Below are 26,863 nucleotides of genomic sequence, written 5' to 3'. Positions count from 1 at the left end.
AGTACTTCCGACCAGCTCAGCCCTTCTGTATTAGTACTCGAGAATGCTCCAAGAGCAGCCTCAATTGGTCGTTTGTTATGACATCACTTACCAAATGAATACATTGTGCATTAAAGTCGCCAGCAATTATTATATTTCCCTTCGGCTTCTTTCACTTCCATGTTGACAATAGCTCTGCCACCCATTTCAGCAGTGAGGCAGTATGCCTTCCATCTGGGGGATCATATACATTTAGTATTAAGGTGCTGCCATTCCAATCAAGAAAGTTCTTAGTTTCAACTGCTAAAGAGTTGTCACAAATAGCGCCAATTTTATACCCTGCTGTCTCGTAACCTTGTTTGAGGCCTATACACAAGCCACCCTTAGTTCTCCCTATCCAAGCTCAGATAGCTGGTTGGACAAGTATTTGGTAAACATCCAATGAAAAAGTTGACATCAAGCAGGTTTCTTGTAACATTAATTTGTCAGTCATGGCAAAAGCAGCATAACCTATTGGTTGTGTGGTAAACAATCTGAATCCCTTGTGTTCCAGGATACGACAAGGCCCGAATCAAAACTGGCCTTTGGTCAAAACAATGGCTTTCTACCGAAGGCGCCCAAAACTCATTGGGCAGAGTTTGCTGTATCGATTTAAATTATTTTCCTTGATGACCCGACCTCTTTTTTTGTCCAGGCAGGTTCAGTTGCTGCTTTTCCCTCCATGATATACATGGGGACTTAAATCACTCCTCATTAGGTGGGCCATGGTATAACTGCATGCAATAGTCTATAGTATACAATTTATTGGCAAATAACATGAGCCTTTTCACAACCATACAACTGACACACTTTACCACCACCCAATTAGATTGAGTATGGAAAACGGGTAATTCTATCCTTTCAATGTCTTGTGATATCATAATGGAAAACTCCTCGATTTGTTGTAACAGTAGCATCACATTTCCTCTATTTAAAAATGGGCTGTGGTTAGTTGGCTCGATTTCCTCAATATAGATGCATTCTGGGTAGTATGATGGCATATTTGATGGCTTATCGTACTGCTGGTTATACGAGTAGGTCCACGTAGCATGTCTACCTTCATGCAAAGCTTGGCTAGGGCCGATTGGCTGTCGCTGGCATATAAGTAGATGATGTGGCTCAACCAATTATCAGATATGTGCTTGGGCATTGCCCACAAGTCTGCAGACTATGCTGTATTCTGAGAAGGTTCCCAGGCTGTGTTCAGTGTACATGGTGTACCCACATCCATTTTTGTCTGTTGCACCTTAATTACCTGATCTTTATCTCTTTGTGTAGAGATATTTGTGTTGTTGGTTTCACCAGAAATATTCAGAGAATTAGCTATCTTGGCATTCACAGATGTCAAACTTTTAATTACAGTTGTGATATCTGCAAATGACGATGCATTATTGGATGCTTCCACAGGAACTTGTTTTCTATGTTTAGACGATTGCTTAGTTTAATGTTTGCTCTTTCTATGTTTCTGTGTTGTTTTAAAAGTGGCTGTTAGATGACACGATCGTGGCTGTAGGAGGTTTTAAAGATGGCTGTTCCTGCATGAACCACCTTTGATTCATATCCACGAATGACATAGAATGATCAGAGATTCAGTGCAGGGTATTTAACATACTTAGCTCAGCTAATAAATCTTCACCAGCTTCTTCTACAAAATCCATTTCTACTATTTTTCCTGTCCGTCCTCATTCAACTGCACTGTACGTCAGTATCACGTCCACTACGAAGGCCAACATCCTATTTATTGCTCTCTGTTCTTTGGCCAATCTAGGACATAGGCCAAAAATTGCATCCATCGTAGCAGCGATTGTATTCAGGCTTGGCATAAAGGTAGAGTCATTAAAATTACCATCATCTTGAACAGTACTTTTTGAGGTATGCTGACTCAAGTCTACCACAGTAGACAAATGTATATTCACATTTCTTTTAAGATAAGGTGTTACTGATAAATTAGTTGGAGGAAGCGATGCAGAAACTTTGATGTGGGGAGCCTTTCCTGATAAGGATGATCATCTTAAATTCAAACACACATTTTAAAAAGAGTTATTATTGTCAATGTTTTCCATCGAATTAGGTGCGCTCGCTACTACAGGAAAGCATTCAGGTCTTATTATGGAAAGTGTTGGAAAAAATAGTTTTCTCCTCTTCTTCTGTGGCAGTCTATCCACTGATCGTGCAAGCCTAGCACAATGCAAGCCTTCCTGTGCCTTAATGAATTCAGGGACCACATTCGGTAATGCAGGGGGCTAACCCCTCCCTCTTCACACAATATTTGTTCACCAGTGTTAATGCTCGCCATATCAATGATAGGTTCTGTCACTCACTGTATGGAACATATTTTGGCCATAGTCTGGCTTCTTTTGTCAGTAATACCGTGGGGTAGGCACAAGGAGATGGAAGTTTAACACATTCTTCTTTTTTCGCAGCCCTTCCCTTTTTGACATTAGTCTTGTAGTTGCAAATGCAATATATATAAGGAATCCGCCTACTTCATTGAGGCTCGGAATTATAAAAACCGTCGACGGTCTTGCATGAGGCCCGGGAATTTATGAGAAGGGAATGAGAATTGTATTTGCCGAGTATAAACACCAGTGGCCCATGTGAAAAACAATGGGCACCTGTGAGCCACAGAAACCACCAAAAAGGCCACCAACACCAAATCAGGATGGCAGCCCAAAGCTAAAATGGGTAGACTGGCTTTACCAAGGACCAATACTCAAAAGAAAACTCCAGAGCTAGCTGTTCCCCTAAATTCAACTAAAGCCCAAGCATGGGCCTGGAATCCTGGAGGGTAGCCTTAACACACTTTCTGACTTTGGCCCCCCTGACGGGGTGCAGAATGCACCCACCCCCGCAACCCAGGTTAATGGACGTGCCCCAGGTTAAAGGTCATACAAAAGCAGTAGGTCTGGGCGTCACAGTGGCTCTGTCAACACTCACCATTCAAGTGTTACTTGGTTGTGATAGGTGGTAAGTCTGCAGAACACAACAGGACACGACTCACCACTGCCGTGTTTGCTTCTCTGTTAGACTCTGAATACCAAATGCTGGCCACACAGACACAGAGCTTTCCGCTCACAGCTTTTCTACCGCTGCCATCACTGGAATGCTAGAGGAAATAACATATCAACATGTAAATGAGCGTGTCAAGCCACACTGCCACTCAGCAACTCTCTCGTTAGCAGCCACAAAATCAAAAGCAGTTCCAATTCAGTTGTGTTTCTAATCCAACTTTACAACACAAAGTTCCATCTTGGATTCCAAGGGCGGTTTACAATTGTTTAATAAAGCTTTCCTCTTTCCACTTGCAATCAAGGCCCTGATACTGTTTCTTGTCATCATAACTGAATAGTTCAGAATTTAACTTCAAAGTAAAATGAAGGTGTCAAGATGCAAGTTCAGAACACGTATTTGTCAGGATATGTTAGCACCACTTTAGCTTCAGTACTACTTCATCAAAATAGAGATCCATTAAGAATATTTAAAAATGTCATGAGCTTCAAAACAAATGTCTTTATCAGGATATTCTGTCACCACTTTAGCTTTACCCCACCACAGTACTTTATAAATTCCCATCCGTTTACTCTCATGCCAGGTTCACCACCTCTACAACACTGTTCTGATGTATTCTACCAGAACAGAAGCAATGGATACACATGTTCTTGGTCTGGTATACTCTGCTGCCAGCCAAAATAAACTACTGCAGTTCTCTGTGCAGGTATACTCTCCTGCCGGAACATAATCAATTGGCACACGTTTCTAGGACCTGGGATACTCGCTTGTCAGATCCAACTACTACCGCCAAGTGCTTCTGTGGTACTTCAAAGGTTGTAGCAATGTCTTCTGCTTGCCACAATTAGATTTGAGAATGTCTTCAAGGGAAACAAGAATCACACTGGTGCTTTTTACTAAACCTAATTGTTTTCCAGACGCAAAACAAGCAATGCTTCCTTCCTTCCGAATCTCTTGTATCAGAAAGGCAGCCCACCTGCCAATCTTTTCCTCCTTTGTATTATTAACCAAATGCTCATAATAACTCTTCAGTTCCTTCTGACTTCTTTGGCTAGGACATGTGGGTTTGCAACAGTCTCTGTACCTGGGTAATATTCTTTACATACCCTATTAGGCTTAATTATTTCCTTTTGGCTTAGGCAACCCTGCTTGTTTATCAATTGCCTGCACGTGAACCCATTTTGGCTTTGGCAATGATGGTTCAAGTTTACTTCTGGAGATATTGCCCCTTTGTGAGGTTGGCTTTTAGGATAACCCACTATGCAACTGTCACCTCCTTCAGATGGAATCTTGGCTGTCTCTTTCTGCCATCTACTTTGGTTTCTATCAGCTCGGTATGCGTCACAATCATCAACTTGTCTTATATCAGTTTGGTATTCAAAGAGAAAAGTGGATGCAAGAAACAGGCAGTCATGAAGCGCTCCAAGATCACAATAGAAAAGGGAACTCACCAGGTTTTGCGTGCACATCCATTTACCTCGCTGCTTCCAGCTCTTCTGCTTCAGCTTCCCTATGCGGTCCCGCCACCTCTCATGCACATCTCACTGTGTTCCGTGCTAGCTGCGTTCAGAGCCCTCATGGCTTCTCCTGCAGTCCAGTGCTCGCCTGCCACCTCTGAACACTTCCAGTGGGGAAAGACACTACAAGGTATGCTTTCCACTGTGCAACCTCGACAACAGCCCTAACAGCTTCCCCAGTACTCCGGTGCTTGCCTGCCACCGTTGTGCATTTCACAGTGGAGAAAATTACATAAAAGGCACACTTTCCACTGCACGACATCTGAAGCTGAAATCTCAAGCCAATACAAGCCTATCATGACGGGCCTTCTTGGAGGCTTCAAAACTCATCCAGCTACTACTGCCCTTGCCTTCGTGCTGCTGCTGTTTCGGCTGCCTCACCTGCTTCAATATTGGTCTCCTGGCCTGCACCGGAGAGTGATTTTTATGCCTCCCAGCCATCCTCAGGTGCGGGGATTTAACATCAATGGGCTTCACTCTGCAACCTGGTGCCTCTGCAGCCCTCTTCTTTATCCCAGTACTTTGATGTCCCTAGAACAAAAGTCAGTTTCCTCAATAATAATTTCCCAAGTTCCTTTTTCTCCTTAAGCATATTCCTCAAAGGAGTGTCACAAGGTCAAAAATATATATTTGCTTTAGAGAGGATTTAGGTTTTTCCAGTTTCAGATTGGTAGACCTCTTGGCATGCTTCATCAGGGACTCATATGATTTCCTATTTCGGAGAGGGTTACATATTTTACAAAAATTTTTCTCATCCTTGATACATGACCAGTTATAATTGTCTTCACTCACTCTGTTACAGTTAACATTAAGGAGTACCCCTTCTCTTTGACAACATGCCATCATATGTACTGGCATTCATGATATTCCCTTCCTTGAGATAGACAAGTACTGCGTCTCATCCCATGAAGTCTTCCCATTTCCTTAGGACCCTTCTCCTCCCAGGTGAATCTCCCGGCTAACACCACCCCCAGGATCAGGACCAGGAAGTGTCAGCCTTTCCCTGGCCACATGAGAGGGGACTTTAGGTAGGGCTTTCATGAGGACTTCATTGGATTCATCACAGCTGTCCCTCTACATCTGTGTAGTTTGCAATCTACTCCTATTCACTTGCCTTCTGATCTGCAGGATTTGAGGTGGAGATGTAATATTTTCCAGCAGAAGTTACCATGTTAAAGTACCCCTGCCCTTTTGCATTGGTCCAGATGATTCTATGCCAGCATGAGCCGAGGATTCTATTTTAATTTGGTATCATTTTACAAAAAACAATCTGCATTCAATTTCCACAAACTGCTTGTCCATTATATATTCTGCCTCTCAATGAAGAAATTGCCTTGGGCTTTAAGAAAATGACATCTCACTTGGTACTCAATTTAAATGGGAGCTACAGGGCACTGTATTCAACACTGCGCTTGAATCTTGGTCAAATTGGCATTCCCCTTAACCCCCAACCATTTATTCTGTGTGTGAACAGTATTATGGGTAATTTGGATTTATATTGGGGGTTTCTATGCTAAAATGTCTTTTTTTTTCTTTTTGGTTTTTCCAAATCTTTAAAAAGTGAAAAATAAAACGTACAAACTGTTATCTCCAAACAATTTTAAAACATAAGAAATTAAATTTATTGACACTTAACATACATTCAACACCTAAAATAACAGCTACTTACTATCTAGATTTAATATACATTTAATAGAATTCATTAAATAAGTTTGCATATATTTTTCAAAAGCCTGAGCACAGCATGTTTCAGAGACAGACCTTTCATGCATGATATCCCCTAGTGTTACCCATTGTACACTAGCTACATATCTACTAGAATATTCCATTCTCTACCTTCTCAATGCTGTACAGAAGAGAAGCAAATGTGGAGGTATTTTGTTTCCTTTTGACATTTGCAAAATTGGCGCTGTGCAGAGGCTCTCAACACATCACCACTAATAAATAAAATCTCCTTTGTAAGCAACGCATTAAATCATTCCTCATCCTCTTATTAGGGAAACATTTCAAATAAAATTCCAGAGTGCCTGGTTCTTTTTTAGTCTAAATGATTTAAGAATAAGGCCACTATTTGAATACATCATCATTAGTCCTTATCCAGTCACTTCTCTGATTTAGCCTTTTCACTTTGAGTGGGTTTGCCGCCAATATTTTCACGGAAGTAGCTAGATCTTCCAAGGACTGCAAACCCTCAAGATAAAATTTATAAACAAATCCAGATTCCAAAGTCCCCCCCCTCACCGCTTAGTAAACAGTATAGGCTTCTTTCCAAATTAACATCAAATTTCCAGAATAAACTCAACGTTCTCCATTCAAATATGCTTTAAAATGACTGTAACCCAATTCGTAGCGTATTGCGGAATATACAACACATTTTGGTATACAATATAACACTGATTGCCAGATATAAGCTTTGTACTTCCCCCGACTCCGGAATTATCCACTTTGGAAAAAGCTCCAATCCATAGCATAGGCTAGGAATCACTTTTGCAGTATAGCATTTTAATACCATAAGCATTCCATATTTACCAAACTTATTGTCAATCTTTATCATTTGGGCACCAGATTTAATCACTTTATCCATCAAGTAATTTCTATAGAAGCACTTGATGGGGTGAGTAATTATCGGGTAGCCCAAATATGTCGTATTAGATTTCTCTTTAAGTTAATTTTGATTTAAAAACTACACACGTGTTCCTATTTTTTTTAATTTACTCAGCTTCAAAATCACAGTCTTCTGAGGATTCATTTCTTAATTATTTGTTATTATATATTGTTTAAAGTCATCAATAAACTTTTGGAGGCCCAATGGGGTATGGTCTATCAGGGTAAAATCATCAACATAGGCAGCGCAAGAGATTTTTAATCCACCAATTTTTGGTGGCGCAAACAAGGGTCTTAGATTTGCCTGACCAACATCAGACACACATAAATTAATAGACCAGGTGCCAATATGCATCCTTGTCCAAGATCATGAGATGTCTCAATCAGTCTGGTCAGAAGTCCTTCCTTGTTTTGCCTCACTTGTATCAAAGAGACTTCATGTAAGTGAATTAGAATACTTAATAAACCTTGTGGCAAACCTAATCTACTGAGTGTGTTTCAAAGTATATAGCAATCTATGAGATTAAAAGCCATGACAAGTCCATGGAGGCAACATATATTGGAAGTGATTTCTCTTTCCATGCTACACTCTGTAGACTACCCAGCAACAGCACTCCACCGTCTGTGCCCATGGACTTTCTAAAGCGTGCCTGATGATAAGCTAAGACACTATTAATGTTACACCACTCTTCAATATGTTGCAGTAGTAACAAAGCAAATATTTTAGAGTCAGCATCCATAATAGCAATTGGACGATAGTCTAACAGCAATATTCTATCTCCTTTTTTGTGGATGGGTATGCCATAGGAGTTCTTCCAAGTAGATGGAGTTGTCATTGAGTCCATGATATCTCCAAACAATACATACAGCACCTTTAAGCACAAAATTAATTTTCTGTTTGAAAGTAAGATTCATAAATTGATTTGGTCCACAAGCTCCAGAGGTGCTGGCTTTCCTAATCAAATTGTCAATACATTCCACAGATATTGTCATGGACCATTTATGGTTTGTTTACACTACCTGTAAATGCTGCCCCATGTCCATTTAACCCCAGTAACTGGTTTCACCAAATCTGCTCCATTATAGGATTAGTTTATATCATTGTTTGTTTGTTCTCTATACCATTTATGATTGTCTGGAAATTACGCATATTCTGTTCCTTCATAGCAGCCATCACTGATTCCCAATCACTTTGATACATCAAACGACAGTGTGATTTAATCAATTTTTAAAAATGTTGTTTTAGTTTATGTAATGAAGTGACCTTCTAAGGCTTCTTTAGGTTACTTCAAGTTTATTAACAGCTTCTTAAATCACAATTACATGAGTAAGTTACTTAGAACAATAACACTGGCACCCATATCCCAGGCAGGGACTCTCTAACTGCCTGGGCTTGGAACCCTCACCACAACATTCTCTCATAAACAACATAACTTTCCACATGACATCATAGACTTCCGCATACCCTCACAGGAATTATACAACACATCTCCTTCCCTTACAAATACACTAGACACACACACACAGGGGAAAATCGAAACACATCACTGCACTCACCCAAACACACACAGCTCCTTGTTTAGAGAGTAGACAACTCTGTGAAACAATCAGAGGCGTCCCTCCTTCTTTACCCAAACTGTATCTCCAAAACAACACAAATCATGGCGGGCCTCACACACACCACTGTTACTGACCTGGTGCGACTCACACATACCACTCACACTGACCTGGCATGACTCACACACATCCACACTCACTTCTACAAACAGAGGTATGAACATCCAGACCCTGTGGCACACACAACCACACACACACTCACTTCTACAACTGGAGGCCCAACCATCCAGACACTGTGGCACACACAGCCACACTCACACTCACTTCTGCAACCAGAGGCGAGACCATCAAGACCCCGTGACACACACACACACTTCAACTTCACACTATATATAATAAGAGAGCACAGCCCTCCATAGTTCTCATCTGTAGGTGGAAGGCGCAACCCCCCCAAGCCCTAGACATCACACCCTGACCTGGCATGACTCACACACACCACTCATACTGACCAAACTCCTGACCACTCTAACCATTTTAACATATACATTACAATATGTGGAAACTAAAAAAAACATTTTTTTTATTTAAAAACAAACTAAAAGTCTATGCTGCTCATCAGCAATAACCCTTCAAATCCTCAAAAGTTTAACTCTAATCCCAGTCTTAGCTCCTCAAAAACTCTGGCACTTCACTTGTCTTAGTGGGCCTAATACCTTTGCCTCCAATAAGTCCATGGGTGCTGTGCATGGCTAACCTGCAAATCCTTAAAGTTGTTAACTTTAAAACATCTCCACACCGTACTATATGCCTTTGCACTGATGTAAACTAGAATGCCAACATGTCTTCCACATACATAACCCAACCGCAATACTTGTCTTGACACACCTTTTTTCGCTTATCTCGTAATACCAAAAACATTACAGCATTGCATTACTTATTGCAGCCCAAGCAAAATAACTAATTATGCCAAATGATTCTACATGTAAAGGATACATATCATGTGTCCATCTTCCAGACACACTGAGGAGCACATAATATGTGCACACATATTATTCCAGGGCCAGATGACATCTCCATAGCTCACGTTCCGGCCCTGATGCCATCACCAATAACATGCAGTCAAACAGTACCTGACTTCTTCCCATGCTTCATGTTGATGCCGGTCCGGTACCTATACTCCTTGCAGTACTTTGTGTGCATCCCATTCCGGTGCTCCTTGTTCCAATAGCCTATTGAAACTGCTAGTCACCTTCCACTTTGCGGCTCTCTTGCTCCACTTTACAACACGGCCCGACTCCTGCACTATGCATCGGAGAGCGCATCACTTTGCATTTACTCCTGCACATTACTACATGTTTCCTCTGACCCTCTCCCTCAGCATGCCACTCTTGAACTGGTGTAGGCACAGCCCGGGCACTGATTGCTTCTGATCCCTGCGACGACCAGTCAACTGCATACTTCCTGGTCACGCTAAGGCACGGTCCAGAGTGCCTTACTCTAAAGTTCATTCAGCCTTCAATTTGAACTGTGCAACAGCAAGCAATTACAAACGCTGAAAGCCAATGTCAAACATTGCGCACGTTTGATTAGATCGCCATCCACCTCAGCACAATCGCTGACATCTCCATTTGGGGAACCAACTATGGAACCGCTCACAGCTCCTGATGCCAACCGTCGCCACGGCAAGTTTCACCCACCATTGCAGATCAACACAGTGAGCTGTCCCCTTTTTCTATGTCCATAGCTTTGGCCCGCACAATGATCTGGCAATTTCTAATGCTCACATAAACTGGGCACTTTCCATTACAGGACTCTAATATTCTTTGTTCCCCTGGGCCTCACCCAGGATAAACTCTGGCAACTTTACATTTACTGGATGCTAAACAACACAGTCTTCTGGTACTTCTACTTCCCTCAGGTGTCAACTAATGCAGTCTCTAGCCTCTAAGACTCCTTGGCACCATTAACGTCTCTGGCAACCTTACTTCTCATGGGTGCCTACTAAGACAGTCTCTCTAACTTCCCTTTGTGGCTTATCTTTCCCCTCCTTTCTTCTTTGCCCTGGCTCTAAATTGGGGGGGTTACTCCCCTGCCCTTCTCTCATGGACTGCAGGGCCAACATACTCCCTCTTTTCAGCCCTGGGTGATGGGTCTTACTTGTGTGGGGGCAGTGTGTTCTCTTCCTTCTTCTTTCTGCACCCCCCCGCAGCAGATTCAACTCTTCTTTTGCCACGCGCAGTTCTTCTTTTGACCCTCTTGTCACCATTGTAATGAAGGGACCTTCTTAGGCTTCTTTAAGTTACTTCAAGTTTATTACCAGCTTATTGAGTTACAATTACATAAGTAAGTTACTTAGAACAATAACACTGGCACCCATCACCCAGGCAGGGACTCTTAACTGCCTGGGCTTGGAAACCTCACCACAACATTCTCTCATCTACAACATAACATTCTACATGACATCATAGACTTACGCATGCACTCACAGACACTATCAACCATACTAATATTTTCCCTTGTTTAAATGTCGAATCTGTCTGTGTATATAATTTTTCTTTTCTTGAACTTGTGAGTCAAATTTGTGTGTATGTTAAATATTTGTGTTTATGTTTTGTTTTTTCCTTTTCCCTTTATTTAGGTCACCCATCACAGTTTGTAGATAATAGTTTAAAGATTTGGTTGAGTAAATACTAAGTGTAGTATCTAAAGAGTGATCCTCAAAATACTTCATCATAACCAAATTGAACCTCTCAATATTACCATCATCCCAAATTGATCGATTACATTTCAAGTTGGTGAGCAGGGTTGAACTGTATGTTTGGAGTTTAGGATCAGACATTCTCCAATGTATTGTCATTGTTAGCATACCATGATCACTATAGTCATTTGAACGTCAAAGTTAACAACAAGATCAAGCAGGCTTTTAGTAACAAAAATATAACTGATGGTAGAGGAAGCATGTTGACCATACCATATAGGAGTGTTTGCACATAGCCTGTGTAGGCCCCACACCTCTAAACTCTGACACCATAGATTTCCTTGTACCCATTAATGCCTAAAAGTACAGATGGCATTTAAGATCTTTCAATTGTGTAATCGGATCTCTCAAGGTCAAAGCTAACCATTGCCAATTGAAATCATCATGGTCCTTTATTTAATCCTCTGGTGAACATTCCTCTGCCTCTACGCTAGAAATCTCGAATTACTTTTCTTGGATTAGTTTCTCCGTCTTTGATTGAGTATTTCCCCTTCTCAATGTTCCCTCATCAAGCAGGGAAAGATCATAACCTAGTTTATGAAGATTATTTCATTTAGGAGTACCTCATATACCACCCTAGATGCAATCACCAAATCACATAATCAGATCTCTGTGGATGGAAGAAATCCACTATTTTAATATCTCTTGATGGAATCAATCTAAGTGCTGGCAGACGGACATCATTTCACCAAAATGCCAGGGGTAGCGGAAGTGACATCACACGACCCTTTACCTCTGATGACATCACAGAAAGTGATGTTGTTTGACCATACCCTGATGTGGCATCACAGGAAGCGATGGAATACAACCTTTCACCCATTGACAAAACAGGAAGTGGCATCACATAGCATTGTTCCTATGTACACTACGAAAATATGGCCCGATATCAATAATGTGATATATATTTCATACTAGAACGGATCACCTTATGTATCGTTAATATCAGTGAGTATATGCCCATATTACAAAATGACTGTGAATGCAAGCAGACATCCAAGGCCAAACGATAATGATGTGTTATTTTATAGCTCTTATGCTTAAGCACTTCATATTGAACAAGTATACATACAATATCACCTAACCTCCTTTGGTACTCATTTATCGACCTCAGAAGGATGAAAGGCTGAGTTGGTTCTTGCCGGGTATTCAAACCTGCAACCTGCAGATCACACACACATCGCAACAGCAATCATTCAACCCACTGAGCAATCTTACCGGCTAGAGTTATCTTACCGGCTATAGTAAAATGAGCAATTACAAGTCTGAATGTTCACGAAGTCAGAGAGCAAATTACACTCTGTAATGGATACCACTACACTGGTTATCAAGATTCAACAGCAGGCCAGTTCATCTGCAGGTGTGGTGCAAAGTCGGCCACATGTCAAGCCAGCATAGATCTACTTTTCATGCTTCAGAGGTTGGCAAAATACATACCATTGGGAGGGTTCTTAACACTGTATTAAAGAATTTAGATAAGCACAGCCAATGCAACGCACTGACACATCATCTCATACTCTGGGCACTCTTTACCTGATACATGCAAACAAACATCCTGAACAGCATTCCAGGTAGGAAAGATAGACACATTACAAAAAAGCATTAATTGTGGCACAATAAAATCAAGGGCCACATTATGTGCTATAGTCAAACATTTCTATACTGTACACAAGCTTCTAGGCACAAGGGTTTTGTCAAGTGACCGAGGAGACCGAGATGGAATGTCTTGTGATGATCGTAACAGAGAGAAAAAACATGCTATAACTGCAACTTGTGAAAAAGCAAAATACATAGGGGCTCATCACGAGTTGGGCGGTTAAGCCGGCGTTATTAGTGCCAGCGCTAATAGCCCTACCGCCAACCCCCCGGCGCTATTAGCGCCGGATCATGGGTTTGGCGGAACGGTTATTACTCATTCCCCATTGGGCCCATTCGGGAATTCCTCATTCCCCATTGGGGAAAATTTGCGCTATTACCGCCGGCAGATTTCCCACTGGTGGTAAACGCGCCAAAAGAGCTGGGGGGAAATCTGCCAAGGTCATGATCTGGCGGACTTTTAAATGCAGCAGTAATAGCGCTACCGCCGCATTTAAGGGTTACTTCCAGACTCGTGATGAGGCCCATAGTCTGAAATGTATGCTTATTCTACTCTAAACGATTTTTGGAAGTTTTTGTCTGCATTGTGAATTTGAGGTGTTTAAGAACAGACTAAATTAGTGATTAGCCCCTGAAGTGGGCCTGAAATAAACCTTTCATGAGTCTGGCAATTATTGTGCAGAATTCTAGAAAGCCAAATTATTTGTCATTCCTATTTTATCTGATTTAGGGTCACTGCTCAAAGCGTTGCACTTGTGGAACCAACAGTTTTTTTTAAAAGACCTAAACAAGAAAGCCAGCCACTCCAAAAACAAAGAACCACCAGCCTTTTTTTCAGTGGTAGTAATGGAGACCAGAACAGTAGCAAGGGAGACCTCAGGGTTCGCAGGAGTGGCCCCTGGTGACTCCAAATGATGTCCCTTTGCTGGCACCTCATTAACTAAGGCCAAGACCTGCATTCTATTAAGCCACCTTGATCAAAAATATAATTGAATAATACACTTCGTTCATCTGAGAAATCCCTCAACTGAGTGCAATCCATCCCACCTTGGTTGATCCCAAGAGGATTTATTCTGCAGGTGGATTTCTTTGTCTTATCCGAGGTATCCGGGTCATAGTATGCTTTCCTAGCTTCTCTTGGGACAACTGTCTGAGTTAAATTATTAGGCCTATAATCATCCTCAGCTAGGAGATTACAGGCATCTTTCACAATTGCCCAATCAGCTGTGTTTTTAAGAGCAACGTCATGACCTTGCATATTAAGTAAGTCGGAAAAGTGGCCTCCCTCTAATGGGATGTTATTAATCATGGCCCTTCCACTTTCCTGTTCTAGGATTGTTGCCTCATCCGTGATATTTTGGGATGGTATCACTTGGTTGCTTCCTCCCTCTTTATCTCTAATGACACATCATCCAATAGATGTGCTTTCAAATTACCTTGTTCTATTATGTTCTTCACAATTTCTCTAACAGTAGGCTCTTTCAAATCATGGGTATTCGACTCAACGGTCATTGGGGAACTAGTCACTTTCTGAATTTTAAATGTCGTAGTGGGGACTGTTTGGTTAGAGCATGTGTCTCGTGTTCCTGACTCAACCACATCTAAGTGGATGCCTCCTACTTCCTGTACAGTCCTCTCTTCATAATTCTCCCCATGACTGTCACACTTTCTTCGTGTAGTATGTGTTTGTTTCACACACTGCCCCCCTACCCCCCCCCCGGACCCCTCGTGTACTTTATTTTTTATTTTTTACATATCAAGGATTGTGGAGGTTTAAAGATATCAAAAAGCACCGTTTCCTTCTGAGGGAAATAAATCCCCACCATCACTCCTTTATGACAACCATTTTGCTTAGTTGCATCTTATAACCATAGATCAGGCTCCGCTTGATGGTCTACTTGAAATAGTTCTGGCGTTTCTTCCATGCCTTTTCTCTCCATCCCAAATTCAATCACTGAGAGAGTGGAGCTATTCCCTCTGTGTTCATGTACATCGTCATTCGTTTCACCCTGTCCTTCCTCCATTGAAATGTCCTGCTTATAATAGTACTTATTATCATAAAGCTCTTGGTGTGCTAATGAGCGCAAGTATTTCCAAGATGTTTCTTTGTAATTTTTAACTCGGTTAATGTGTATCTGTCATGCCTTTTTTTTATTTATGAATTTTTTTTTAGTAATTTTTTTTTTTTTTTTTTGTTGGTATTCTGCCCTGAACCGTTTTCCAGAGGAATGTTTTCTTTCATTCTAAATTCAGGGATTGATTCAAATTCTTTTTCACTGTTTACCTAAACTACTCTAGCTCTCTGGATGTTGTCCTCATTATTCTCTGATGCGGGTAAAAGTGTCTACAATAGGCTCCGCAATTGATTGTTTATAACATACAACAGGAGTGGAGTTTAAAGGATGATGTTCCTGATACAACTTGTTTAAAGAGACTAAAGATAAAGAAATCTCCTTCAAATAAGTTGTATGTTGCTTTACCTCCAAGCCTAAGTAGTCCTGCAACCCTAAAATGACATATTTTAGGGTATTAGGTATGCCTCCTCCAACCAAGGGGGGGCTAGACTGTTCTTGTGCTGAGGTAAGGCTCAAGTCGCCACCCTCATCCTCTTGATGATGTTCTGAGAGTACTAAGAGGGATACTTCACCTCTTTCGAAAATGGCTAGAAATTAACCATTTAGAGGCTCAGCAATCAAAAAACCTTCATATATATCCTTTCCCAGAATTTGATTCTTCATTGCCTGTGGCAGGATATCCAAATCCACTGTTGAGGCATTGGTGTCAGTGAACAAGTCTGCCTGTGTTCACCCAACCACCTCTGAGGACATGTCCATTACATTCTCTACTTTGTCCCCAGATCCAATGGGGCAGGGGGTAAGGAAAGCACATGAGCACAAGACATACTGGGGGTCATTACGACCCAGGCGGTAAGGGGTTAACAGCGCCGTAAAAGGTGGCGGAGCCGTTAACCCCTTACCGCCTAATTACGAGGTCCCTTTGCGGGTCCCCACCTTAACGGCTGGTTGTACCAGCCGTTAAGGAAGGAACCCGCAAAGGGACTTTCGAGGTAATTACGGTACCGTAATTTGTGGTACCGTAAATACCACCTTCCCCATTCCCATTGAGCCCTATCGGGGCAAAAATGGGAATGGGGAAGGGCCAAAGGTGAATGGGGAATTACCGACCCCGCCAATCTTGAAATGGGGCAGTAATTCCGCCATCCACCATGGCGCAATCGGTAAAATACCGGCGTCAACCATGGCGTTAATAGCGCCATGGTTATCGCCTGGGTCGTAATGACCCCCAATGTGTCTCCGGTTTGTAAATATAAGTGGGACTGTTATGGTGTTTCTTTTAGCAGCTGTTGCCCTCTCTTTTCTCTTTAGACCTGGGAATTGGAGTTGGGGTGTTGTGGCAAGAAAATGCAATCCTACTTACAGTACTTCAATCACAGAAGCTACCTTCCAATTCAACATTTGATCATCACTTATACGAGATGCATATGCATTTCTTTCTATTGGTGCCAGTCTTTCATATGCAATTTCATATAACAATCAACAGCGAGTGTCGTTAGAGCCTAATCACTTACAGGTTTCAAGAAATGCAAGGAAAGCAACCCCTGAGTCATACAAAAACCACTCACTCCTGAGCCACCGGAACAGCAAACAACCAACAGCACTCTCGGTGCACTCCGGGATGTGCACAACCTGGGAATTTATTGCTGTTTCTGGGTTACGGGGGAGGAGCAAGCAAGAGTCGTATTTTTAACTCATAAATCGTAACTCTCCAGACAAGTGGATTCAGAGCTTCCATCAAACAACCAACACAGCCAACAGCACTCTTGGTGCACTCTGTACACATTTTATATTTAGCATCTTAATTCTAATGTCTCATATTGGACGATCACTCTGGCATTACTGCCTCAGCAAGGTCCCTTTCAGGTGGTTATCTGGAAAATCAGTCTCCAATATCTCTCCTGCTCATCACTTTGAAATGACTATTTTCTCTAGCCTCCCTTGAAATCCGTCATCTAGATTATTTCAGGTCCGCTCCCCAGGCATCTCCTTTCAGTTGTATCCAGAAATATTCTCCAATATTCATCTCCCAATATTGATCATCCTTTAATTCTGTGTGTTTGCTAACTTATAATCTTCAGTTCTTCCCTACACCTTATGACTAACCTGTGGCTTCCACCAGTCCCATGACAAAGAATGGAGGGGGAGGTCACTGCTAATCTTTTGGATAGGCCTTTCCTTTATTTTAAAGTAACATCGGATGTAAATGCACTAATTGTAAAATAGAACATTATCATTTATATATCAGAAGAAATTATTCAAGAAATTAAATACTCCTGTATGTTATTTACTTAATGAGATTTTAAAAAATCCTACTTATTTACATTTTTTTTATTACGCGCCATGTACATTTTACGTTGGCGAAAGACATCTTTTTTTTTATCTACAATGTACAATTAGTGTCCTGTTCCTAAAAGCATCCTTTATAAAGTTATAATTTTTTAATGATCACATTTTGCGGTAAAATCCGACGTACGTGATTTCGTATTTAGTTTATAACTAAAGACATCCTGATTTTGGCCAACAGAAGTCATTTAGATACATCCCACATACATTCTCCTTCATGAGGGACTTCATGCCAAGTCTAGATTCTTTGACAAACATTTTCAACAGACATCTCAGAAGTTCTCATGACCTCAGGTAACTGCATTTTGATGAGGGGCTTACACTTGATGGATGTGACTGGTATCTTTGTAGTTATACATTAGACACACACTTGGCAAATTTTATGAGGCAAAACTAGTTTTAACATGATTATTCCAATGGTTCTGTGTGGCCTCTGTCTTGTGATGTCGCTGGGGCTTCTGGGGGTGAATTCTAGGTGAACTTTGCTAAAGCTCTGAATATATGTCCTTAGGGCAGCTAAATTCTCTTGGATGTGGCAAACAAACACTTTTTTACATGTAGCAGTGCCGCAGTTCCACTTCCATCTGCAGTTTTCTACATGTCTTACATGGCTGGATAATAGTTGAAAAATACACAATTTACATTTGTGTCTTTAAAAAATGAAATCAAGCCTTTTACATTTTTACATGTAGAAAATTCCTTTCTGAATAGATGCAGTTCTCTGCATCTTTTCAGCATTGACAAGCCAGTCCCAAGCCAGTCCCTAGCATTATTTTTTAAAGGCCTTAGAAATGGTTGCAGTTTGTGGCTTTTCTTTTTCTTTGTTGAAAAATATTCTCAGGTGCACATGCAGGTATTTGCACCTTACATTTTACAGAGGCACCCAATTCATTGAGAAATATGCGCAATCCAATGCGCAGCATCATTTTGTGAATGACACCTCTCACTCTATAGAACACTTCTTGTTCTCATTTTACTACAGGGGTATGGTCTTTCACTTCTATGTTCCCCTCATGTCCCACCTCCTGGAACTGATGTCACAAGGAGAAAGACAAATGTTCAGGGATAATGGCTTCCTGAAAAATATATTCCTTTTGTTCTTGCAACAGGAGGTCCAGATCAACCCTGCACATTTGACTTCCCCGGCTCGTCAACATCAAGACTCAAATTACATCTGTTCTTCTTTTAATAGGGATTGTTAGCATATCAGCCATTTTCTTTCATTGGTGCATACAATTAACACTCCTACTTTGGATTCCCCCGATTTCCTCTCGTTTGGGTACGGAAGACGGGAAGGAAGGTTTTGGTCAGCTTGCTATAGAGATGGTTAGAAAAACTAATTTAATGTAACATCACACATTTTTATTTGACAGACTTTCAAATTCCCTATCTTACCCTATACTACACAATGCTAAGAAATAATAGTTACACTGTCAAAATATATTCTAAACATTATTCAAACACTCATCCTTTTAGTCAAATCATTCATACTCAACTCTTTACGCAGATTCCCTTTCTTGGTTAAAATATATCTGATTGGAATGTGGAACTGATTCCTCAATATGATGAACAGCATTTCGAGGGTGGCTGTCTTTCAGCTGGTTAACCTGAACACATCGTTTCTCCACCTACTTCCCTTTTGAATTGTGTATTTTTTAAGCAACAGGAGGGATCTTATCAGTGATCCTATATATTATTTCTAGTCTTGCAAGGAACTCGTAGCTTTAGAAATTATAAAGATAAACTCTATCATCTATCATAATTATTTTTGGATGTACCCAGGTCATAATACATTCTTGTAATTACCACATATTTTTCCAGGTTCCTCTGAACATATGCATAAACTTGTTGAAGACATACATTTTCCATCTTTTCATGAGTGGTTGAGATGTTGTTTACCATATGTTCCTACCTTCAGCATAGCAGATGTTGAGGCAAGACCATTTAACTACCGGTCATGAGTTCAAAAAGGGATAGTTTCAGAAGTAGGTGTCAACATCAGATCAGAACAACACCCTTGTTATTTGCATATGTCAAGTAACTTTGGGTCTCACCCTACGTTACTAGGGGAATCCAGATGTGGACCCCTTGCTCACTATTCTTAGAGAGGCACAGCTACACCCTGCTGATGAGGTTTAACCAGACAAACACGTGTCTGGGATTGCTGTTGGTACTCTTGTTCAGAGGAGAATTGCCTAGCATTTCAGTGCTGGACTTCCCCAGGACAGGACAAAGACTGGTATGTTTAGGATATTTCTCCTCTGTGAATGATAGTGAGCTAAAGACTCTGGGTAAGGCTCTTGTAAACAGGACTCATGTCTAGCAGAGTCTCTCAGGACCCCCACTTGTTATTTGTCAACATCAGATCCATCAGGATTAGTGGTAATCATAAGTCCTAACTGGGTCCATAAATCACAACAAACCTTTTTAAGATTCCTATTATAGTTTTATTATAACCTTCACCCACCCCATGCCCTGCTGGATGCAGGGTAGCAGGCAATATGTAATTTACACTGAACTCCAAGAATTTCCTTCATTTAAACATTATCTCACTGGTGAAATAACTACCTCAGTCAAGCTCAATCTTTTGAGGAATAGCTACTGTCTCTGTCCCGCAATTTGGGGTGAGATAACATTGGGCCCACTTGGTCAAGAGACACATAACTTTCAAACTATATTTGTTGCCACATGAAGAACAAGTCACTGGACCAATAGAGTCAAGCTTTAGATCAGACTATGGTAACAACGATTTCCCTCTTTTGTAGAGGACCCCGTGAGAGGGAGAACTTGGTAGGAACTGAGCACACACTGGACACCCCGTTATATAAATGCATAGATCTTGACTTGTGAGTGGCCAATAAGTTATTTAATGTAGCATCTCCATTGTCTTTTCAAAACCCAGATGACTAGCCGTTACTTCATCATGGACATGATTTAACATTATACTTCAGAATGAGTACATGATTAAATGTGGGAATCTCCCGATCCTTCGGTAATTTCCTAAGTAATCTTTTACTAATAAAACATCTTTGAGTTAGGAAAACTATGGAGAGAGCAGTTTTCTTACCTTCATTGTGTTGGATAGGGAAGGATATGAGTTCACCATTTCTTTGCAGTTGAGTTAAACTGCTGATTCTGTTTTCTGAATTATCTTCCAGTTGACCTTGGTTCTCACTACATGTGTGCATGAACAGAACTTCAGTGTTTCCCTCCAAACTGGAGAACCACTGGTTAGTTGGAGAAAATGTATTCTCAAAGGTTCTGTGGCAGTCCCTTCGGTATCATCTTGTTCTTTCACAAATATGATAGTGATGTCTGGAACTTGAGCGTTTAGGTAAAATAAATCTCTACTAGGTCAAGATGTTTTTAAATCAAATGGCAGGTGTTACACAAACTGAAGTTTAAGCCTCTGAAGCAAATTGTTTCATAGTAAACCAGAGAGGTTTGAGGGTGATATATTGATTTTGCCCCTTCCTTGTTGAGACTCTCAAGCACGTCTTAAGCTATCAGGTTTGCTTGAGACACTGGGCCTCATTACACGGATGGCGGTAAGGTAAAATACCGGTACCGGTAAATCCTTACCGCCTTACTACGAGGTCCCTTTGCGGGTTGGGGATTTAACGCCTGCTTTTTGCAGGCGTTAAAATCCAACCCGCTAAGGGACCTCGGAGCAAAATTGCGGTGCCGTAATTAGCGCCTTCCCCATTCCCATAGAGCCCTATGGGGCAGAAATGGGAATGGGGAAGGGCAATGGTGGAAAGGGGATTTACCGCCCCTCCAACCTTGGAATGGGGCGGTAATTCCCCTTTCCGCCAAGGCGGTGCCGGTATTTTACCGGCATGAGCCATGGCGCTAAAAGCGCCATGGCTCACAGCCTACCGTGTAATGAGGCCCACTGTATCTATGAGAGAGGGTAAGTCGAACTGTCCCTGAATTTGGAGGGACACAAAAAAAAATTACATCTCCAACCTACAGAGACATTGTCAGTTAGTGGATGATTGGGATTGCATTTGGTGAATATTTGGAATTTCACAAGCTTGTCCCTGGGATCCCCACTTAAAGGCATTCTCCTCAGGGTCAATTTAATGTGGGATGGGCAAGGACTCTGTTGCAATGAAAAACATTTGAAGAATATAAAAGAGGTGGGGACTTACCCCTTTTCTGTGGTGTCCATGTCATTGCTACTGCTTGGATTGCGAGGCCTTGAAAAACGTAAAGAGGAAGGAATACCCTTTTGTTTTGGGGTCTCTGTCAAAATGATTGAACTTTAATCATCTTGGGTATTGCATCTACGTGCTTCTTTGCTACTCTGTTTGTTCTCATTCAGGTTCTTTGCCCGACTTCTTTTTACTTGGACTGTTCTTTTAGAGACATTACGTCTGCGAAAGAAACAATGCTGGGGTTCATCGCCACAGAGTTCTCTTCTTTTTCAATTGTAACCGTTACATTTTTCTCCTCACTGAATTTTACTTTTTTGTTTTTCTCCGATTTTATTTCAAGGAATAAAGAGGTTCACCATCAACTGTTCTCAATTTCTCTGTAAGCTCTGGGGTATTTTCATGCGAGGTAAAATAATTTTCCTGATAGACTTAGCATATCCTTTCTGTCGCCTCCCACATTTCCTCTTCTCCTATTTTGAACCGGAACAAATTCCTCTTGTTATTTTCCACCCTGGCATGTCAATTCATTATGGGCACAGTTTCTATGAGCATTAGAATCAGAATTTCCCTGTTTGGAACTCATGAATTGGCCAATACCCTCTGCAAATGCTTGACCTGTCGCTCCATTTTGAAACTCTTTCTCTACTTTTTGGACTGCACAGTCTTCTTTGGTCATATCAATGTTCTTCTCCAGAAGAGTAACAGTGTATTCTAGGGGAGTCGTTCCGGTAGTGCTGAAAAGTATTGTATAAATTGTCACATTTTGAGAGCTGCAAATTGTGTGTCTGTGTAGACAGGACAATTTGTTTGATTACCCACTAGTTTGTATTTGCACGGTGAAGTGTAATTGTACACATTCTAGTTGTTTAACTGTCTCTAGACATCGTATAGTAAAGTCTAGAAGCGTGCAATTTGTGAACAATGTATTTTCATCTAAATTGGAACTGAAATTGAACTGGAATTTGTCTGCGACTTAAACTCCCAGCAGCCCACAGTCCATCTTGAGACCAAGACAGATGCATCAGCACCGGCACATGTTAGCCAATTTCTGTTGGGATGTTCAAGTCTAGAATTGTGATTCTGGTAAGAATCATTATTCTGAAAGATTTTCTCATTAAAGTGGAGGTAACGTTATATACCTTCCTTGTACCACTTAGTCCTAATCTCGCAATTTATTTTTACTGCCAATTTTACTATGGGACTCCAGTCAGGAAACAGTCTGATTTTAGCATCGCAGAGATCAGCTTGAATTGCCATTGTAAACAAATACCTTGCCACCTAAATGAATCTTGACTTGGCCAATTTAGTGTAGCATTTCAGCCCAGCTGACACACAGCAGAGGGGCACACATTTGCTAGATTCTACCATTGCTACCGAAGAGTTAACTTCTACTGATCAAGAAGATGTACATCTTATCAATTCTGCAATAGTCCCATTAATTATGGCAATTTCTCATGCGGTCCCTCTTAGTGAGCCATCTGACAATGACCCCTCCTACATGCACAGTATTAATGACAAATCCAACACCTTTCTGTTTCCTGATGCCACAAAACTACCTAATTACAGAGAGCAACCAACCTGAATTTAATGCTGGCTGGACTACCACTGTTTGTTGCCTTCATTATTTATATTTATTATTATTTATCTGTTTCTCCTTTGCTCCGCACTTTCCACTTCTCCGTCCTTCCATGCACTTTTCCCGTCCCCCTATCCCATGCATTTGCGCGTTCTCAATGTCACTGGGCCTAGTAAGATTGTTGTTTTGTTCTCCCCTGTTCCGCTCCCTTGCCTTGTCGCCCTCTGAAACACTTGTGTACGAGCGTGATAGAAATACATTTCGTACAAAATGGTGACTGAAGTAGGAATTATTTTGTGCAAGCGACCACAAAGTCTGAAACAGCTGACACAAGAAACCTTATCTTCACTTACTACACCCGAGGAAATTCAGCCAATTGTACTCCCAGACCATCTTAACTCACTGGTATTGCTGATAGTAGGATTATTAAAGCTGTCCTCTTGCATACCAGGTCCTTATGTAAACTTTCTATAGAAGTACATGGTTACATAACAGGAAACACAATTGATATATTATAATTACCAGAGGCCTGGCTCAAAGAATCTAGTGGACCTAAAATCAATCTGCCAACACAGGGTATGGTATGGTATGGTAATTTATATAGCGTGAACTAAGGCCAACAGGCATCTAGGCACTGAAAAACAGACAGGGAGGTGAAACAGGCCAAAGATGCCCCAAAACTTCAAAAAAGCTACACTTTCAGAAGCTTGCGAAATTGAAAATGATCAACAGTGTGTCGAAGGCACACAGGAAGAGAATTCCACAGAGTCAGGGCCAGGACTGAGAAAGAACGTCCCCAGCCAGGACCTTGTGATATCTCGGAGTTCTCTACAAAGCTTGTGAAGAAGATTGAAGAGTTTTTGCAGGCATATAAGGGATCAGCTTAGAACAGAGAATGTTAGCACTGGCATTATGAATAGCACAGTGCGCAATACACAATATCTTAAATTCAATCCGGCTCCTTATAGGAAGCCAGTGCAGCTGGCACAGCAGACCCCGAGAGTGAGAACATCTCAGTGCCCCCAGAGTTTTTCAGATCTTCAGATGCCGAAATAAAAAAGATGGTTGGCCAAGGTAGATACCATTGCTGTAATCCACAGACCCCATGATGGAAGATGTCACTATCTTGGCACGAGATCTCAGGGTTGTGTTTTCTTCTCCCAGAACTTAGAACGCGGTAACGGGGGAGAAGTTGCAATCCTGGCAAGGATAGAATTTCTCCTTTTCGAGACTCCCAGTGCTTGTAACAACTGTGAAATTCTTCACCACAAATGTAATTGTAATTCCACTCACAATAGCTGTATTAATATCATCATTCTTTACTATCCCTAGAAGACATGCCCAATTTAAATGAGAAAATCGTGCAGTTGTTAGGACCCCTAAATTGACCTAGCTGTGCAACTCTACTTTTGGGAGATTTCAATTGCTGGCATGGTAACACCACTGATAAGGATGCCATAACTTTGGAAATAACTCTCAATCACATAGTAATTTTAGTTCATAACAATTAATCCACATATCACAAAGGAACGATCTTGGAATGGGTTGCATCATGAAACCTTGATATCAACATAACAAATAATAGGCCATGTATTTGCTCTGACCATTTTATCATTTAAGTGACATGTATTGCTCCCGGACAACTTGAAAAAACAAGCTAATACTCTCAAAAGTGTCCTTAGTTGGAATTACAAGAAGGTTCAATCTTCCGACATTCAAGAATGTATGAATAAACTTTTGGATTCTACATTGGATTCCGACTCTCCTTGTACCTTAGCTACCATGTACACAACTCACGTGACCCATATGTTAGATCGTAATGCCCCTATAAAAAGAAAACAATCAGGCACCCACCACAACATCTGGCTTACAACAGATCTCAAAATTCTTCTTTCATATTTTCCTGCTGTTGATAGCAGATCATCCACTCAACAAATAGGAGCACTAGGAAGCGAGCTGTCAACAACGGCAGAAGAGGCCCAGCTGGGGTACATGTGCATGTTATGTGAATTGGGATTTCACTTTTCATTTGGATCTCGATCGCACTGAATAGCAGTGTGCTTAAGCAGGGCTGCTTCATTGATCAGCCTGCTCCTTTGTCCACGTGGGTCAGGCAGCATGAACAGGCTCAGCCATCAGCATAGTCCAGTTGGGCTGGTGAAATGCTGGGGCCTTGCATCTTTTAACATGGCCGTTACCATTACCATTTGGGAAGTGCATCCACTACCTGCCCTACTGCATTCTTGATTGGCCAAATCTGTTATATCTCAGCCAATCTGGGAGCCGGCAGGAATGAGCCGGCACTCAGCCAAGGCCTACACTAAGGCCCCTGTCTGGCCTGTCTGGCCATGACCACCATGCCACAATGTTTTGCTCCAGCTGACTTTTCACCCACCATGCCTGTGCTCCACTAGGCCCGCCAGAGCCTGCCACTCAGCTCCTTCACCTACCAAATGGTTAAGCGCACACCACTGTGGTTATCTCTCCGGCATCCCCAGGCCAATGTTTTCTTCCTCTTTGAACTCTGCCACGATCCTCCACCAGCCGCTTGCTCTCAAGCCCCCTCCCCAAGCTTGCGCTCCCCTTAGCATGATGCTGAAACCCTGAAGCCTTTTGTCCCCCCTGACACACATCAGCCTGCCCAATACTCTTCAACCCTCTACTTGGCAGCGCATGTACCCTGCCTTACTTGGAACTCTATATCTGTACTTTTACCCCATGTGTGTGCATTGACTCTCCCTGCTCCTCTCCATATCCACATTGCCAGCACTGTCTTATGTCCGCTCACCAAGATTCACTTTTTTTCTGTTCAGATACTGCCTTCACCAAATATTAATCTACCAGGCATTGTATCATAACCACCTTAATCCTTATATTCTGCTGCATCTGCCTGGGTGCTTTTTCAATGCTCGCATTCTCATAGATTTGTAAAACTGATTCAAATATAATCCCCCTGACCTTTGTTAGCCTTGTCTAAAGTGCTGAACTTTTGCATATCTGTTTGAAAGCTGAATTGCTACAATTTCCCATACCTGTATGAAAACTGAATCTAGCTGTGATTGATCTCTACTGGCCTTGCCAAATTGCTTCATTTTGCAAATTTGTTTGAAAGCCAAATTGCTAAAAATATTGTATAACTGTTTGAAAACCGAATCTAACTGTGTTTGATGTCTGCTAGCCTGCATAAATTGCTGCATTTTGCATATTTGCTGTAATTATGTTCACCTCCCTCACCCCCTTCTCACTCATGTTGGGTTGCTGCTAATTGCCAGTGTATTGATTGTTCTGCTTCATTTTAGTGTTTTGTTTGAAAGTTGAACTTAGATGTTCCTTGAAATTGGACATTGATTGTCTTCAGCTGCATTTTAGAGCTCACACAGTCCGGGTGCTTAAAATTCCATACCTGTGCATATTGTGTTCAAAGCACCTCCTTCTGTGCATGTTTGGCTACTAGGCCCCCTAGGTGACTTTAGCTGTGCATTGTGCAGCTCTTCTGTCCGTCTCTCTCTCTCCATCTGCCACTTGCATGACGCTCTTTATCTCCCGTATCTACTCTAATTGCTACTCTATCACCTATCCTATCTCCCTCACAAAGTCTGGAAGAGAAAAGCTTATAAAAGACCTGACCTCTAATTCAGGACTACCTATTG

Source organism: Ambystoma mexicanum, chromosome 12 (genome assembly GCF_040938575.1).
Source record: "Ambystoma mexicanum isolate Mex_15411 chromosome 12, UKY_AmexF1_1, whole genome shotgun sequence".
Classification (NCBI taxonomy): domain Eukaryota; kingdom Metazoa; phylum Chordata; class Amphibia; order Caudata; family Ambystomatidae; genus Ambystoma; species Ambystoma mexicanum.
The sequence above is the reverse complement of the archived record's forward strand: the minus strand, read 5'-3'. Positions refer to the sequence as shown.